The sequence below is a fragment of the Taudactylus pleione genome, unplaced genomic scaffold, assembly GCF_031769625.1.
Source record: "Taudactylus pleione unplaced genomic scaffold, aTauple2 ptg000313l, whole genome shotgun sequence".
NCBI classification, from domain to species: Eukaryota; Metazoa; Chordata; class Amphibia; order Anura; family Myobatrachidae; genus Taudactylus; species Taudactylus pleione.
In genome coordinates this window covers 789,548-810,580 of record NW_028284714.1, presented here as the reverse complement: position 1 = coordinate 810,580, position 21,033 = coordinate 789,548, and positions in this window count along the sequence as shown.

The following is a 21,033-nucleotide window of genomic DNA, read 5'->3' as shown; positions in this document are numbered from 1 at the left end:
AATAAGTCCTCATACTGTACATATATCCTCAATACGTCCTCATACATCTATCCTCAATATGTCCCCATACATCTATCCTCAATATGTCCTCATACATCTATCCTCAATATGTCCTCATACATCTATCCTCAATATGTCCTCATACATCTATACTCATACAATACATCCTCATACATCTTTCCTCTATACGTCCTCATACTGTACATCTATCCTGAATACGTCCTCATACATCTATCCTCAATACGTCCTCATACATCTATCCTCAATACGTTCTCATACATCTATGCTCATTACGTCCTCATACATCTATAATCAGAATGTCCTCATACATCTATCCTCATACAATACGTCCTCATACATCTATCCTAAATACATCATCATACATCTATCCTCAATACGTCCTCATACATCTATCCACAATACGTCGTCATACATCTATACTCAATAGGTCCTCATACATCTATCCTCAATACGTCCTCATACATCTGTCCTCAATAAGAATTCATACTGTACATCTATCCTCAATATGTCCTCATACATCTATCCTCAATACGTCCTCATACATTTATCCTCATTACGTCCTCATACATCTATCCTCAATATGTCCTCATACATCAATCCTCAATATGTCCTCATCCATCTATCCTCAATACGTCCTCATACATCTAGCCTCAATACGTAATCATACATCTATCCTCCAATACGTCCTCATATATCTATCCTCAATACGTCCTCATACATCTATCCTCAATAAGTGCTCATACATCTATACTCAAAACGTCCTCATACATCTATCCTCAATACGTCCTCAAACATCTATCCTCATTATGTCCTCATACATATATCCTCAAACAATACGTCCTCATACATCTATCCTCAATATGTCCTCATACATCTATCCTCAATATGTCCTCATACATCTATCCTCAATATGTCCTCATAAATTTATCCTCAATATGTCCTCATACATCTGTCATCATACAATACGTCCTTATACATCTATCCTCAATTCGTCCTCATACATCTATTGTCATTACGACCTCAAACATCTATCCACATTACTTCTTCATACATCTATCCTCATTACGTCCTCATACATCTATCCTCAATACATCCTCATAAATCTATCCTCAATATGTCCTCATACATCTATCCTCAATACGTCCTCATACATCTATTCTCCAATACGTCCTCATACATCTATCCCTAATATGTCCTCATACATCTATCCTCAATATGTCCTCATACATCTATCCTCATTACGTCCTCATACTGTACATCTATCCTCAATACTTCTTCATACATCTATCCTCAATACATCCTCATACATCTATCCTAAATATTTCCTCATACATCTATCCTCAATATGTCCTCATACATCTGTCCTCAAACAATACGTCCTCATACACCTATCCTCAATACATCCTCATACATCTATCCTCATTTCGTCCTCAAACATCTATCCTCAATCCGTCCTCATACATCTATCCTCAATACGTCCTCATACATCTATCCTCAATATGTCCTCATACATCTATCCTCAATCCGTCTTCATACATCTATCCTCAGTACGTCCTCATACATCTATCCTCCAATATGTCCTCAAACATCTATCCTCAATACGTCCTCATACATCTATCCTCAATATGTCCTCATCCATCTATCCTCAATACGTCCTCATACATCTGTCCTCAATAGGTCCTCATACATCTATCCTTCAATACATCCTCATACGTCTATCCTCAATAAGTCCTCATACATCGATACTCAATACGTCCTCATACTGTACATCTATCCTCAATACATCCTCATACATCTATCCTCAATACGTCCTCATACATCTATCCTCAATACGTCCTCACACTGTACATCTATCCTCAATACGTCCTCATACATCTATCCTCAATACGTCCTCATACATCTATAATCAATATGTCCTCATACATCTGTCCTCATACATTACGTCCTCATATATCTATCTTCAGTATGTACTCATACTGTACATCTATCCTCAATACGTCCTCATACATCTATCCTCAATTCATCCTCATACATCTATCTTCAAACAATACGTCCTTATACATCTATCCTCAATACGTGCTCATACATCTATCCTCAATACGTCATCATACATCTATCCTTAATACGTCCTCATATTGTACATCTATCCTCAATACGTCCTCATACATCTGTCCTCAATACGTACTCAAACTGTACATCTATCCGCAATATGTCCCCATACATCTATCATCAATATGTCCTCATACATCTATCCTCAATAAGTCCTCATACTGTACATATATCCTCAATACGTCCTCATACATCTATCCTCAATACGTCCCCATACATCTATCCTCAATATGTCCTCATACATCTATCCTCAATATGTCCTCATACATCTATCCTCAATATGTCCTCATACATCTATACTCATACAATACATCCTCATACATCTTTCCTCTATACGTCCTCATACTGTACATCTATCCTGAATACGTCCTCATACATCTATCCTCAATACGTCCTCATACATCTATCCTCAATACGTTCTCATACATCTATGCTCATTACGTCCTCATACATCTATAATCAGAATGTCCTCATACATCTATCCTCATACAGTACGTCCTCATACATCTATCCTAAATACATCATCATACATCTATCCTCAATACGTCCTCATACATCTATCCACAATACGTCGTCATACATCTATACTCAATAGGTCCTCATACATCTATCCTCAATACGTCCTCATACATCTATCCTTAATACGTCCTCATATTGTACATCTATCCTCAATACGTCCTCATACATCTGTCCTCAATAAGAACTCATACTGTACATCTATCCTCAATATGTCCTCATACATCTATCCTCAATACGTCCTCATACATCTATCCTCATTACGTCCTCTTACATCTATCCTCAATATGTCCTCATACATCTATCCTCAATATGTCCTCATACATCTATCCTCATACAATACGTCTTCATACATCTATCCTCAATACATCATCATACATCTATCCTCAACACGTCCTCATACATCTATACTCATTAGGTCCTCATACATCTATCCTCAATACGTCCTCATACATCTGTCCTCAATACGTACTCATACTTTACATCTATCCTCAATACATCCCCATACATCTATCATCAATAGGTCCTCATACATCTATCTTCAATAAGTCCTCATACTGTACATATATCCTCAACATATCCTCATACATCTATGCTCAATATGTCCTCATACATCTATCCTCAATACGTCTTCTTAAATCTATCCACAATACATCCTCATACATCTAACCTCATTACATCCTCATACATCTTTCCTCAATACGTCCTCATACATCTATCCTCAATACGTCCTCATACATCTATCCTCAATACATCCTCATACATCTATCCTCATTACATCCTCATACATCTATCCTCAATATGTCCTCATACATCTATCCTCAATATGTCCTCATACATCTATCCTCATACAATACGTCCTCATACATCTATCCTCAATACATCATCATACATCTATCCTCAATACGTCCTCATACATCTATTCCTCAACACGTCCTCATGCATCTATCCTCACTACATCATCATACATCTATCCTCAATACGTCCCCATACATCTATCCTCAATATGTCCTCATACATCTATCCTACAATATGTCCTCATACATCTATCCTCAATATGTCCTCATACATCTATACTCATACAATACATCCTCATACATCTTTCCTCAATACGTCCTCATACTGTACATCTATCCTGAATACGTCCTCATACATCTATCCTCAATAAGTTCTCATACATCTATCCTCAATACGTCCTCATACATCTATCCTCAATACGTCCTCATTCATCTATCCTTATTACGTCCTCATACATATGTCTTCATACATCTATACACAACACGTCCTCATACATCTATCCTCAATACGTCCTCATACAACAATCCACAATACGTCCTCATACATCTATCCTCATTACGTCCTCATACATCTATCCTCAATACGTCCTCATACATCTATCCTCAATACGTCTTCATACATCTATCCTCAATACATCCTCATACATCTATCCTCAATACGTCCTCATACATCTATCCTCATTACGTCCACATACTGTACATCTATCCTCAATACGTCCTCATACATCTATCCTCAATACGTCCTCACACTGTACATCTATCCTCAATACGTCCTCATACATCTATCCTCAATACGTCCTCATACATCTATCCTCATTACGTCCTCTTACATCTATCCTCAATATGTCCTCATACATCTATCCTCAATATGTCCTCATACATCTATCCTCATACAATACGTCTTCATACATCTATCCTCAATACATCATCATACATCTATCCTCAACACGTCCTCATACATCTATACTCATTAGGTCCTCATACATCTATCCTCAATACGTCCTCATACATCTGTCCTCAATACGTACTCATACTTTACATCTATCCTCAATACATCCCCATACATCTATCATCAATAGGTCCTCATACATCTATCTTCAATAAGTCCTCATACTGTACATATATCCTCAACATGTCCTCATACATCTATGCTCAATATGTCCTCATACATCTATCCTCAATACGTCTTCTTAAATCTATCCACAATACATCCTCATACATCTAACCTCATTACATCCTCATACATCTTTCCTCAATACGTCCTCATACATCTATCCTCAATACGTCCTCATACATCTATCCTCAATACATCCTCATACATCTATCCTCATTACATCCTCATACATCTATCCTCAATATGTCCTCATACATCTATCCTCAATATGTCCTCATACATCTATCCTCATACAATACGTCCTCATACATCTATCCTCAATACATCATCATACATCTATCCTCAATACGTCCTCATACATCTATTCCTCAACACGTCCTCATGCATCTATCCTCACTACATCATCATACATCTATCCTCAATACGTCCCCATACATCTATCCTCAATATGTCCTCATACATCTATCCTACAATATGTCCTCATACATCTATCCTCAATATGTCCTCATACATCTATACTCATACAATACATCCTCATACATCTTTCCTCAATACGTCCTCATACTGTACATCTATCCTGAATACGTCCTCATACATCTATCCTCAATAAGTTCTCATACATCTATCCTCAATACGTCCTCATACATCTATCCTCAATACGTCCTCATTCATCTATCCTTATTACGTCCTCATACATATGTCTTCATACATCTATACACAACACGTCCTCATACATCTATCCTCAATACGTCCTCATACAACAATCCACAATACGTCCTCATACATCTATCCTCATTACGTCCTCATACATCTATCCTCAATACGTCCTCATACATCTATCCTCAATACGTCTTCATACATCTATCCTCAATACATCCTCATACATCTATCCTCAATACGTCCTCATACATCTATCCTCATTACGTCCACATACTGTACATCTATCCTCAATACGTCCTCATACATCTATCCTCAATACGTCCTCACACTGTACATCTATCCTCAATACGTCCTCATACATCTATCCTCAATACGTCCTCATACATCTATCCTCAATACATCCTCATACATCTGTCCTCATACATTACGTCCTCATATATCTATCTGCAGTATGTACTCATACTGTACATCTATCCTCAATACGTCCTCATACATCTATCCTCAATTCATCCTCATACATCTATCTTCAAACAATACGTCCTTATACATCTATCCTCAATACGTGCTCATACATCTATCCTCAATACGTCCTCATACATCTATCCTTAATACGTCCTCATATTGTACATCTATCCTCAATACGTCCTCATACATCTGTCCTCAATACGTACTCAAACTGTACATCTATCCTCAATATGTCCCCATACATCTATCATCAATATGTCCTCATACATCTATCCTCAATAAGTCCTCATACTGTACATATATCCTCAATACGTCCTCATTCATCTATCCTCAATACGTCCCCATACATCTATCCTCAATATGTCCTCATACATCTATCCTCAATATGTCCTCATACATCTATCCTCAATATGTCCTCATACATCTATACTCATACAATACATCCTCATACATCTTTCCTCTATACGTCCTCATGCTGTACATCTATCCTGAAAACGTCCTCATACATCTATCCTCAATACGTCCTCATACATCTATCCTCAATACGTCCTCATACATCTATGCTCATTGCGTCCTCATACATCTATCCTCAGAATGTCCTCATACATCTATCCTCATACATTACGTCCTCATACATCTATCCTAAATACATCATCATACATCTATCCTCAATACGTCCTCATACATCTATCCACAATACGTCGTCATACATCTATACTCAATAGGTCCTCATACATCTATCCTCAATACGTCCTCATACATCTATCCTTAATACGTCCTCATATTGTACATCTATCCTCAATACGTCCTCATACATCTGTCCTCAATACGAACTCATACTGTACATCTATCCTCAATATGTCCTCATACATCTATCCTCAATAGGTCCTCATACATCTATCCTCATTACGTCCTCATACATCTATCCTCAATATGTCCTCATACATCTATCCTCAATATGTCCTCATACATCAATCCTCATACAATACGTCTTCATACATCTATCCTCAATACATCATCATACATCTATCCACAACACGTCCTCATACAACTATACTCATTAGGTCCTCATACATCTATCCTCAATACGTCCTCATACATCTGTCCTCAATACGTACTCATACTTTACATCTATCCTCAATACATCCCAATACATCTATCATCAATAAGTCCTCATACATCGATACTCAATACGTCCTCATACTGTACATCTACCCTCAATACATCCTCATACATCTATCCTCAATACGTCCTCATTCATCTATCCTCAATACGTCCTCACACTGTACATCTATCCTCAATACGTCCTCATACATCTATCCTCAATACGTCCTCATACATCTATCCTCAATACATCCTCATACATCTGTCCTCATACATTACGTCCTCATATATCTATCTGCAGTATGTACTCATACTGTACATCTATCCTCAATACGTCCTCATACATCTATCCTCAATTCATCCTCATACATCTATCTTCAAACAATACGTCCTTATACATCTATCCTCAATACGTGCTCATACATCTATCCTCAATACGTCCTCATACATCTATCCTTAATACGTCCTCATATTGTACATCTATCCTCAATACGTCCTCATACATCTGTCCTCAATACGTACTCAAACTGTACATCTATCCTCAATATGTCCCCATACATCTATCATCAATATGTCCTCATACATCTATCCTCAATAAGTCCTCATACTGTACATATATCCTCAATACGTCCTCATACATCTATCCTCAATACGTCCCCATGCATCTATCCTCAATATGTCCTCATACATCTATCCTCAATATGTCCTCATACATCTATCCTCAATATGTCCTCATACATCTATACTCATACAATACATCCTCATACATCTTTCCTCTATACGTCCTCATACTGTACATCTATCCTGAAAACGTCCTCATACATCTATCCTCAATACGTCCTCATACATCTATCCTCAATACGTCCTCATGCATCTATCCACAATACGTCGTCATACATCTATACTCAATAGGTGCTCATATATCTATCCTCAATACGTCCTCATACATCTATCCTTAATACGTCCTCATATTGTACATCTATCCTCAATACGTCCTCATACATCTGTCCTCAATACGAACTCATACTGTACATCTATCCTCAATATGTCCTCATACATCTATCCTTAATACGTCCTCATACATCTATCCTCATTACGTCCTCATACATCTATCCTCAATATGTCCTCATACATCTATCCTCAATATGTCCTCATACATCAATCCTCATACAATACGTCTTCATACATCTATCCTCAATACATCATCATACATCTATCCTCAACACGTCCTCATACATCTATACTCATTAGGTCCTCATACATCTATCCTCAATACGTCCTCATACATCTGTCCTCAATACGTACTCATACTTTACATCTATCCTCAATACATCCCAATACATCTATCATCAATAGGTCCTTATACATCTATCTTCAATAAGTCCTCATACTGTACATATATCCTCAACATGTCCTCATACATCTTTCCTCAATACGTCCTCATACATCTATCCTCAATACGTCCTCATACATCTATCCTCAATACATCCTCATACATCTATCCTCATTACGTCCTCATACATCTATCCTCAATATGTCCTCATACATCTATCCTCAATATGTCCTCATACATCTATCCTCATACAGTACGTCCTCATACATCTATCCTCAATACGTCATCATACATCTATCCTCAATACGTCCTCATACATCTATCCTCAACACGTCCTCATGCATCCATCCTCACTACGTCATCATACATCTATCCTCAATACGTCCCCATACATCTATCCTCAATATGTCCTCATACATCTATCCTACAATATGTCCTCATACATCTATCCTCAATATGTCCTCATACATCTATACTCATACAATACATCCTCATACATCTTTCCTCAATACGTCCTCATACTGTACATCTATCCTGAATACGTCCTCATACATCTATCCTCAATAAGTTCTCATACATCTATCCTCAATACGTCCTCATACATCTATCCTCAATACGTCCTCATTCATCTATCCTTATTACGTCCTCATACATATGTCTTCATACATCTATACACAAGACGTCCTCATACATCTATCCTCAATACGTCCTCATACAACAATCCACAATACGTCCTCATACATCTATCCTCATTACGTCCTCATACATCTATCCTCAATACGTCCTCATACATCTATCCTCAATACGTCTTCATACATCTATCCTGAATACATCCTCACACATCTATCCTCAATATGTCCTCATACATCTATCCTCATTACGTCCTCATACTGTACATCTATCCTTCAATACTTCCTCATACATCTATCCTCAATAGGTCCTCATACATCTATCCTCAGTTTGTCCTCATACATCTATCCTCAATATGTCCTCATACATCTATCCTCATACAATACATCCTCATACACCTATCCTCAATACGTCCTCATAGATCTATCTTCATTATGTCCTCATACATCTATCCTCAATACGTCTTCATACATCTATCCTCAGTACGTCCTCATACATCTATCCTCCAATATGTCCTAATACATCTATCCTCAATACGTCCTCATACATCTATCCTCAATATGTCCACATCCATCTATCCTCAATACGTCCTCATACATCTAGCCTCAATACGTCCTCATGCATCTATCCTCCAATACGTCCTCATACATCTATCCTCAATACGTCCTCATACATCTATCCTCAATAAGTGCTCATACATCTATCCTCAAAACGTCCTCATACATCTATCCTCAATACGTCCTCATACATCTGTCCTCATTACGTCCTCATACATATATCCTCATACAATACGTCCTCATACATCTATCCTCAATATGTCCTCATACATCTTTCCTCAATATGTCCTCATACATGTATCCTCAATATGTCCTCATAAATTTATCCTCAATATGTCCTCATACATCTGTCATCATACAATACATCCTTATACATCTATCCTCAATTCGTCCTCATACATCTATCCTTATTACGTCCTCATACATCTATCCACATTACTTCTTCATACATCTATCCTCATTACGTCCTCATACATCTATCCTCAATACATCCTCATAAATCTATCCTCAATATGTCCTCATACATCTATCCTCAATACGTCCTCATACATCTATTCTCCAATACGTCCTCATACATCTATCCCTAATATGTCCTCATACATCTATCCTCAATATGGCCTCATACATCTATCCTCAATATGTGCTCATACATCTATCCTCAATACGTCCTCATACATCTATCCTTAATACGTCCTCATACATCTATCCTCCAATACGTCCTCATACATCTATCCTCAATATGTCCTCATACATCTATCCTCAATATGTCCTCATACTATACATCTGTCCTCAATACGTCCTCATACATATATCCTCAATACGTCCTCATACATCTATCCTCAATAAGTCCTCATACTGTACATCTATCCTCAATACGTCCTCATACATCTTTACTCAATATGTCCTCATACCGTACATCTGTCCTCAATATGTCCTCATACATCTATCATCAATACGTCCTTATATATCTATCCTCAATATGTCCTTATACATCTATCCTCAATATGTCCTCATACATATATCCTCATTACGTCCTCATACATATATCCTCAATACGTCCTCATACTGTACATCTATCCTCAATACGTCCTCATACATCTTTCCTCAATATGTCCTCATACTGTACATCTATCCTCAATACATCCTCATACTGTACATCTGTCCTCAATATGTCCTCATACATCTATCCTCAATACGTCCTCATACATCTATCCTCAATACATCCTCATACATCTATCCTCATTACTTCCTCATACATCTATCCTCAGTATGGCCTTTACATCTATCCACATTTCGTCCTCATACATATATCCTCATTACATCCTCATACATCTATCCTCAATACATCCTCATACATCTATCCTCAATACGTCCTCATACATATATCCTCATTGCGTCCTCATACATCTATCCTCAATACGCCATGCAGTGCCTTGTGTGAGTGAGATGCCAAGGACAGTGCTGATCTGCTAATGTAGGGTATCTTGAAAACACATCTAAGTTGCAATGTGATGCGACTTTAGGTGTGCGTACCCTCTTGCCAATAGAGTAAGGACAGTATGATTACAACATTGTAATCGTACAGCTGTTTCTCATATCCTGTAGTGCCTACACAGAACGACATGTTGTTCAGTGCAGACACCTTCCCTCATCCCCAAGCATGGCCAATCTGTTTTTATCGGCATATTGACCGGGAGTGCGCATTGCTGGTCATTTCCGACATCATACTGCCCGATTTATACACGATTAATGAGCGATTGAATGATTACGATGTCGTAATCATTCAATCGCTCTGTTTAATCAGCAAGTGGATACATGGCTTAAGATGCACCAGCAGACTGTGCTGATTAATTTGATATGTGACACTTGTATATCTGTGTGCACCTGAGTCTATATAGGAAGCACAATGGAACTTGGAATGAAAAAAAGCTACGGCTGCTACTCTTTATATACAGATTCAGAAACTCAGTTGCACACAGATATACAAGTGTCACATATCAAATTAATTAGTAGACTACTGATGCTTCCTAGTCATATTGCATTGCGAAGTAGATGTATTTTCAGTATAAAAAGATGCCTGACATTAGCAGAGTCTCACGGAAACTAGTGCGCAGAGAGGGGCTTTTTAACATGACTGCAGCAAAAATGTGTAAGGACATATCTGTACCCTGTGTGATACATACAGTGCTCACCACCTTCTTTATTTCACCGATATTCTCTGCAGTCACTGAAAGCCGCACAGGAGCAGCTCACACCAGACCCACCACTGAAAGTCTCCACTGACAAACCCAAGCTGGCTCCACTTCACTGACTCCCAGCCACCGCTGTATACTATGCTCTAATGCTACACCCGGAGCTGGTGAGTCAGATCAGTGACCAATATTATGCATAACATATCACAGTAACATGAATTACACAATGTGTATATATATATATATATATATATATATATATATACTGTGGCTGGTAAGTACCCTAACCCTCCCCTGTCCCCCAAATCCTAACCCTCCCTTAGTGGTGCCTAATACTAACCTCCCCCGGGGTGCCTAACCCTCCCAGGGGGATGCCCAACACTAATCTCCCCCAGGGGTCCCTAAAGCTAAGCACCCCCCAGCTGCTAATGCTAACCTGTCCCAGGTTACTTTCGATCAGGATGCCGGCTGTTGGGATCTTGGCGTTGGGATAAAGATAGGTGTCGGTATTTCAACACCTATCTTTAATCCCAAATCAGGCTTTCCACTTCGGGATTCTGGCAGCCGGCATTCTGGATGCCGGTAACTTTACTACATCCCATATATACAATACAGGTTGAGTCTCCCATATCCAAATATTCCGAAATACGGAATATTCCAAAATACAGAATATTTTTAGCTTGACTGAGATAGTGAAATCTTTGATTTTTGATGGTTCAATGTACACAAACTTTTTTTAAGGCACAAAATTATTAAAAATAAAGTATAAAATGACCTATAGGCTGTGTTTTATAAGGTGTTTATGAAACAAATGAATTTCATGTATGTACACAAACTTTGTTTAAGCCACAAAATTATTGAAAATATTGTATAAAATTACCTTCAGGCTGTGTGTATAAAGTGTATATAATACATAAATGCATCCTGTGTTTAGATTTGGGCCCTATTCCTAAAACATTTCATTATGGTATGCAATTATTCCAAAATACGGGATATTCCCATATCCAAAATTCCCCTGGTCCCAAGCATTTTGGATATGGGAGACTCAACCTGTATATATATATGATCTATAAACACTATTTTTAACCATACAGTTTATATTTTAATCCTTTTACATATGAATTAATTTTCTATACAGTACAATATAATAATAAATATATTCCTATAATTTCCATACACACGTTATTTACATATTACTACTAATCCTATAATTATACACATATATATTATGGATAATATACTTTATTGGTAACTACCAAAGGTTATTACATGCGGTTGCGATTTCTTACAGATTTACATGTGTGAAAACATGCAAATGCCAGTGTAAGCATTCCCCATGTGCAGTAATGTGCAGCCGATTTAGAACACCCAGCAACGTCCGCTTTGCGTATCTGAGCACACTATTCTCTCCTCAAGTTGATAACATAAATTGATGATCTTCATTGCTACAATGGGGTTCATTGCGGCTAAACTACGGACTGAGTTGTTCTGTTGCTCCAGTATTTCTCTGCTGAACACGCTTGTGTCATATTATGATAGGGGATCCCATGATGTGGGATCCTTGTAATAGAGTAACTAGATCACCCTGTCATAGCCTGATACATGTTGTTGCTTTTCAGGGTGGACCTTATGCTAGTCATCATCCTGAAATAGCAGCAATCAAAAAAATAAAAAATGGTCAAAAGTTTCACAAGACCATGGGCCTGTTTCAGCAGAGGAAGGAATTGTAAAGTCGCACACAACGGGCTTTGCAATTCCACCCTGCAAAGATGCAAATGCAGCAGAAGGTGTCGACTAAGGTTGCAACCTGAGATCACTATCGCGACCATCCGGAGCCTGGCCGGGTCCTGTCAGCCTGTGAGGCCAGGAAAACTACATCCATGGACACAGATCCTGCACTTGCCACCACCAGAAAACATGGGCAACACGACTTTGCAGGATGGGTCCTGCACATGCATAGATTCCTGATAAACGGGAATTTGCAATAAGCTCATGCTCCCAGTTGTCCCCATGGTTGTACCTGTTACAGACATCATTCAGTTTTAGCTAGCTGACTTCTTTAATTACAAATTAATACAATTTTCAGGACAGTGTTTTATCATCATCGTTTATGTGTATAGCATCACATGTTTTACAGATTACGTATTTGCTTAGAGCCTGATGTTGTACAGATACGTGACAGGGCCAATGAAGACAGAGGGTAGGCAGATGATGGTTAGGAGGCCCTGTCCATCAGGGTTTACATTCTAGAAGGAGGGTGAACTGAGAGGCACTAGGAGCTAAATCAGCCATGCACAACCTGTGGCCTGAAGGCTGCATATGGATCACACCCATAAATGCACCTGCTTCAGATGTGGATGCTAATGCAATCGCAGCTACAATCCTGCAGCCAGCTTGCTTTGCGAATATATGCAAATGCTTTAGCCACCAGGAAGTGTTTTCAGATGCCCACCGGGGCCGTCGCAAATCCAATAAACTGTGCACAAATATGCAGCTGTCATATCAGATCATTCGATAATCGCCCATCTGATTAACTCTATGGACATGCAGAATTGCCGCCTGAACTGAGCCATTGGAACCACTTTATCTGCGTGCAGAGTCGCAGATGCAGGCTATAATGGCCAGGATACACCTGTGTTTTTGCCACCACTCCCCATTACCTCCCCCAAATGGTCCCTGACTGTCAATCACATTGTGAATAAATCGTCACTGTGAGCGGCTTCGCTAAGGTACCTTGGAGCGTGGACTGTGGTGCATGCACAATTGACCAATACACAATAGTGTAAATATCTGCATTGGGTCCACATCTGAATCAGGCCCTATATGTGTCCCTCAGACATCTTCCCAGACCGGCTGCCACCTTGGTGGTGTTTTCTTTCTCATACTATTCTTTACCATTTATTCCTGCACCAGTCACTTGGGAGAGGTGTGGGAATGACTCATCAGGGCGGGACTCGACAGAGACATGCCTCTAATAGACAGCCTGGCCAATCAAATTAGATGCCATACATCTGTTTGTGCAGTGAAGTGGCTGTGTGGCTCAGTATCTATAATGTAATTATTGTATGGTACTTTCCCGCTTTTATTCCTGCTAACAACAAATGTGTGGTTTCTGTAGAATTTTAGAGAACGTTGTATAAATTGTTTTCATTCAGTTATAGCCAGACTGGAATCTTAAATGAAACTTTTGCATGCAAAGCACACAAGCCCACTTATTTACATGTCTGAGGCAAAAATAAATCTTAAATCTAATGTCACAGTGAGCATAATTATTCTCTATAAGCCTCAGAGCTATTTCACACACTCCGGTTCTGGCCGGCCAGGCAAGAACCGGGCGGTAGCTGGCCGGGGTTTTTCAGGCACTCCGTGCCTTTCACAACCAGCGGCTTTGAGACGCTTTTATTTATTTATTAATTTTTTTATCCTATTGGGCATGCGCAGCAGCAGCTGCTGCACAAGCCCGGCCGACAGAAGCCAGTGTGTGTGAAAGGAAACATTGCTTCCTTCACATTACTGGCGTGCAGGGACGGCACGGCACCGTCCTGCATGGTAGTTTTTTCCGGCGATAACATGGCGACCGTACACCGTCTGCAAATGTGGGGTTGAGTAGCACAAGTCAACATGCTGACATAGAAATCAAGGATGCTGCTGTGGTTAGTGCACTAGGATGAGTATGATATTTGTGTAGTTAACACTAATAAGGATGTTGATGATGAGAATGTTGATGATGAGGAGGTTGTTGATGAGGATGTTGTTTGTGTAAATAAGGCACCAGTGGAAACAGTTGTTGCCCTTGATAAGGAAAAGCCCACTGTCATGCCTGGGCATCAGACAAAAAAATCCACTTATTATGTGTGGAATTATTTCTACCCAAATCCGGACAACAATTGTCAAGCCATCTACAGTATACCCAGTGTAAAGCCATAGTAAGTAGAGGTAGGAACCTTAATCATCTAGGAACCTCCTCTCTGTTATGTCATTTTCAGCGAGTTCGTAGAACATTTTGGGAAGAAAATGGTGCTAAAGAACAGACAGTCCAGCATCAGTTAGCTCCCTTCCCTCAGCTAGATCCCAGCACCTGCAATCTCCACCACCAACACCTTCATCATCAATTTCCTCACTAATGGATGGAGGTAGTTCTGCATCCAGGATAAGGCTAGGTGACTCCTCCCTTATCCAGGATTCCTCAGAAGAATCATTGAGCGCTAGGCCTGCTGCTGCAGCTGGGGGTCCCAGAAAGAAACCAAGAAGACTACTACTAGTAGTAGTTTTAAAAAACAATTGACTGTTAAACAATCCTTTGATAGAGGAAGGAAGTATGACAGCTGTCACCCAGTTGCACGGCAAACCACTGATGCCATGACATCTGTGTTAGTATTAGATGGTCAAATAATAGAAATTGAGGATGATAGTTTGGAGGAAGTGCAAGATGAGGATGAGTGGATATTTGTGTCCTATCTGATGCTAATGAGGATGTTGATGATGAGGATGTTTTTTGTACAAATCAGCCACCAGTGAGAGAAGTTCTTGCTTGTGATTAAAAAAAGCCATTGTCATGTCTGGGCATAAGACCAGAAAAGCCACATCTTGGGTGTATAATTATTTTAACTGACAACAGTTGTGAAGATATCTGAACCATTTGTGAAGCCAAAAGTTAGAAGAGATAGGGATTTTAAACATCTAGGCACCTCCTCCCTCTTATGTGTTTTGCAGCGAGTTCATGCAATTTATTTTACAAAATTATAATAATTTGTAAAATAATAACAAGCAGTCCAGTATCAGATACCAGCAGTTTGGACCAGCATGTGCAATCTCCACCACCAACACCTTTATCATCAACCTCCTCTTTAATTATTGGAAGTAGTCCTTCCAAAAAATAGTTTTGTGGGAGCCAAAACAAACCAAGGACTTCAGCCACAAAATTATCATTCCTTGTCGCTAAAGTGCTTGGTTTGTTTAACTGTGAATGTCTTTTTTAATATTCCACATAAGAGTGGGTGGGAGGGCCCAAGGACAATTCCATCTTGCACCTCTGTTCTTTGCTTTATGTGCTGTTTGGGGCATTGCTGCCTTACCATTTTAATTTTATAGTTTATTAAACTGCCATCCTGTCTGCCACTGCTGTGTGACAAATGGTTCATAGATGTCCTATATTTTTTTAAACTGCAGTGCTTTTGTGCCGCTCTTCTGATGCTTACTTTTTTTTGTTCTCGACTGTATTTATTTCAACTAAAATCACAAATAGGCATACTTGCAAAATACTCGTATGCCATTTTTCAACCTTGATTTGTAAATGCCAACCTGGTGGGCTTGGCTTTCCTTGATCATAACAGCCATGTTTGGTGAGATGCACCAAATGGAGAGGCTATTTTGTGATGGTATCTGGAGATGTTCTCCCTCCTACCCTCCCAGCCTTCCCATACATACAGTAATTCCAGAAGCACAATGATATGATTTGTTTAGTACCAGACTTTTAAATCCCTCTGCCCCTTCCTGTTCAGAGATTCTGTTTTGTGAGCTGCCACAGACAGCATCTCCTGCCCCTTTCATTTAAAAAAAAAATGTGGAACCACCAAAGAGCTCAACTGGGGCAAGGACTGATGTGAATGAGTACTCTTCCTTTGTAAATGACTTCCGTCCTTCCTCATATATTTGCTTTGAAATCCAAAACTTAAATTTAATTTACTACGAATCAACCCTTCTTTTCCCTGCCTTCAACTACATAAATACTCCATCTCCCTTAGGCCTCTTGATTAATAAAAACAGTTGTTTCCTGATGTGCCATTTTGGAAGTCGCACTGCCACAGCCGCTGAAATCTTCTACATGCAGTTGACGCATCCCAAAAATGTCCAGAAATTGTTATGGCCACAGATAGCAACTTCTGTATGCCCATTTCATTTTTTTTTTTTAAATTTGAACCACCAACTTGATGGGGTGAGCAAAACATGGTAATTTTTCAAATTTACCCAGTTTTTTTAATTGCTCTTTCCCCCCTTCCCAACCAGTTGCCCCAGGACCCTGGTGAATTGATAGGCTGTTATTATAAATAATGGTTCAGCTCAATAAACACCTTCCTCCTTTGTAAGTAGGTGATTCTAAGTGGAATAACTGGATAATGTAGATGGTGGTTTTGTAAAACCAAACACAGATCCAAAACATTAAGAAGATACTGATCCAAAACCAGCAAATATTGCATGGCGCACATCTGTAGTCTGAATACACATTCCATATCTGAGTAAATATTATTCACCAAATTTAAAAGTCAGGGTAATTAGACTGCAGCTGCAAGACATGTTTACTTAGCTCTATAAAAATGGTCTGCATATGCACAAGCGAGTCATTGTGTTTATTGGAGCCTCACAGCACTGTACAGCTGTACAGTACTTAGGGAAAGATAGATTACTACCTTATCATTTGACTGCTGTTTATCTTCTATCACCTACTGTATATCCTGTTATCTTCATTACATCCTACTCTGGTTTGGAATCAACGTGTGGACTAACCTCCTTTTTCACATCTGCTACGCACCTAACTTGTAGGCATCTGCCAATAGTCCTGAAACAAGGTGGTGAAGGGGGTAAGCCCCAAGAACGGTAAACACTCAACAACAATCAGAGGAAGCTGTGTAGCCCCTGATTGAACCAGCCACAATGGGTGGAGAGTTTAAACAGATCCCACCTTGCTGGGGAGGGTAAGATACTGGCTGCATAAAAGGGGTTTATGTGCTGAGTGTTTAGAGGAGTCCAAAAGCATCACGGTCAGAAATGCATCATTGAGGGCTAGACTGGAGGATGGAAAGTATGGAGACCAGTTTATCAGGGACCTCTTTTAGAGGCACGGCAACCTTCTGGAGCATTCCCATGAAAGAGAGCTTGGTTATACAGCCATAAAGAGCAGTCTGAGTAATGACACTGTCTAGGAACTAAAGAGAGCTAATTGTACCAAGGGAGCTGGTGGTACTAATGTATGTAAATTGATTTGAACATCATGGATTTTATGTGGACTCTAAGTAATATAGTCAGGACCAGGGGTTGATAGTCAACCCAGAACAATGGAGAAATGCTTACACTACCCATCATAAAGATCTACATGGGAGTTACATTCAGGCATGTCTGTGCTATCAGCTGTCAGTGGAGATTAAACCGATTCTCTACTACAGCTAATGTAGCAACTATTCTACTTAATCTATATAATTCTAATACATTTAACCAGCGATGTGCGGTCAGGTGAGGCCGGTGAGGTAGAGCCTTTACAGAGTTTTGACTATAAAAATGATAAGAAAAATGTAAAGAAAATATCATAAATATCTTCTTTGTATTAGAGTAAAAAGTGTATGGCAGGTGAGGCACTGCCTCCCCTGCCTACCTTTTCCACACATCCCTAATCAAAACACACCAAATTTCCAGCACTATATACTGCTGCACCTCTGTATAATGCCCACATGAACCCTCTGGTTCATATATGTATCTGTATATCTGGCTCTGATACTAACCAGTGCCTCCCAGCCATTTACCTCACCGCACGTCACTGCATTTGATTAAAACATAGTATTGTATTCTCCTGATTTACTAGTCCTTCTGTAGACTGAGTGCATAATGGAAGAAGATACCCTTATAGGATCTTTATCCCAATTATTTGTATAACTGCAAATACAGGACAGATTTAGTCATCTTAAACTGAAAACACATACACACATGGGCTTATATCTAAACTTATGTGCACCATCAATTTACTCATTGGACAGAATATTTAGGAATAGTTTAATTGTATATTTATTGGTGTATCTGTATTTAATGTCATTTACATTAATATATTTATAGTACCAGTTAGGAATTATGCTGGAGAGTTATTTGAGTGATAGGACAGTAAATGACAATACATATATACATATTGATATATTGTATATTGATATAGTAATAATCCATGATAGGTATATATAACAAGGGAGAGCACGTTATAATAAATAGATCCTTTCTTGTAAGCCTAATAAAATAAAGTTGGGAAATGCATGGGAAGTGCCGATGGCCCATGAGGACATCGTCCGTCCTGGCATTTGCCAGAAGTGCCATATAGCCAGTTTGCCACTGTCCATTACCACAATTATGTAGGGAAGACAGAAGGGTGGCCCTTCTCACAAACATTACAATTTAGGCCCGTATTCAACTTGAGGCGAAAAGTCCGTATCCGCGAAACTTTTTCACTGATGACGTCATTTTCACCTGCTTTGACTTTCCGCTGTATTCAACCTGAAAGACTTTCCACCTAGGCGGAAAGTCAATGCAATGTAATAGGCGGAAAAGTTTCGCCTATGAATAGCAGGCGGAAAAAAGTGCAGAATTGGAGTTTTGGGGTGAAACGTTGCGGGACCCCCCGTGCAGCCTTCAGACAGTCCCCCAAAGGTAAACTTTGTAAAAAAAAATAAAAAAAAACACTTAAGGACACCCCAAAAAATCACTTTGAATTGGGGGGCAAAAAAAAAAATGTTGGGGGACAAAGATAAAAACTAGCTAACTTTACTCTGGGGGGGGTCCTCAAGTATGCCCCAGGTGTTTTTTACATTGCAGGTGCTTGCAGCAGGTGGATTTTTCATGTTTTTTCAACTTACTGTAACTTTAGCAACTTTAAAATATGCTGACCCCCATTTTCAAGTACCCCAAATTTGCTGGGATAAGTTATTTTCGGCAAAAATGACTCCTTAATACTATTCTGCACCACTTATACAAAAACACTATTTAGCAGCTATTGAGCCCGTTTAAAAACACCAAATACCTTCAGCAAGCCAAATCGGGGGTAACCATAGCTAACCCCCATGTCAGAGCATCTTTTGGGTGGTGTCAGGCTGACTTCCTCAAATCTGACAGTACTTTCCGCCTGTTCAAGTTTCGCCGAGTCCCGTTTCGCATACTTTCAAAATGAATATGGGGTTACGCGACCACGCACGCGATACTTTTCCGCCTACAAAACACACGATGTAGGCGAAAGTCCGGGAGGTGGAAAAGTATCGCAAGTCTGCTCAAATTGAATAGGGCTCTTAGAGGGGATATATATGAATAATAGAAAGTGGATAAAGGCGCTTCATACAAAGGATACTTAAATTTGGATGTAGTAAATGAGCAGGTATCTTTGTATTCAGAAGATTTTCCTTTTCTTTCTCTGTTTCTTCTTTCAGTTATTCTCCGTATGTATAGAAAGGAAACAGAAAATGTTGATAGTGTAGTATGTCTAATACTCAATTTACACCCTCAAGGTGTGGATACAATAGTGTGGATAATATCTCAACCCACCACAACATGCAGGAGGACACACCTCACTTACACAGCCATTGGTTATTAAATATCCATAAAGGTATCTTTCACCAACATATATGCATGCACTATAGGAAGGTATCGTACCCCACTCACAATATGGGCATAAGGTCTCCGTATATAATGGTATCTATTACATATTGGTGCACACAGGCATTTTCATCACAAGGGAAATGCAATATAGGGAGTATCCTTACTCACAAGGAATAAACTGTAGGCACTCTCATAA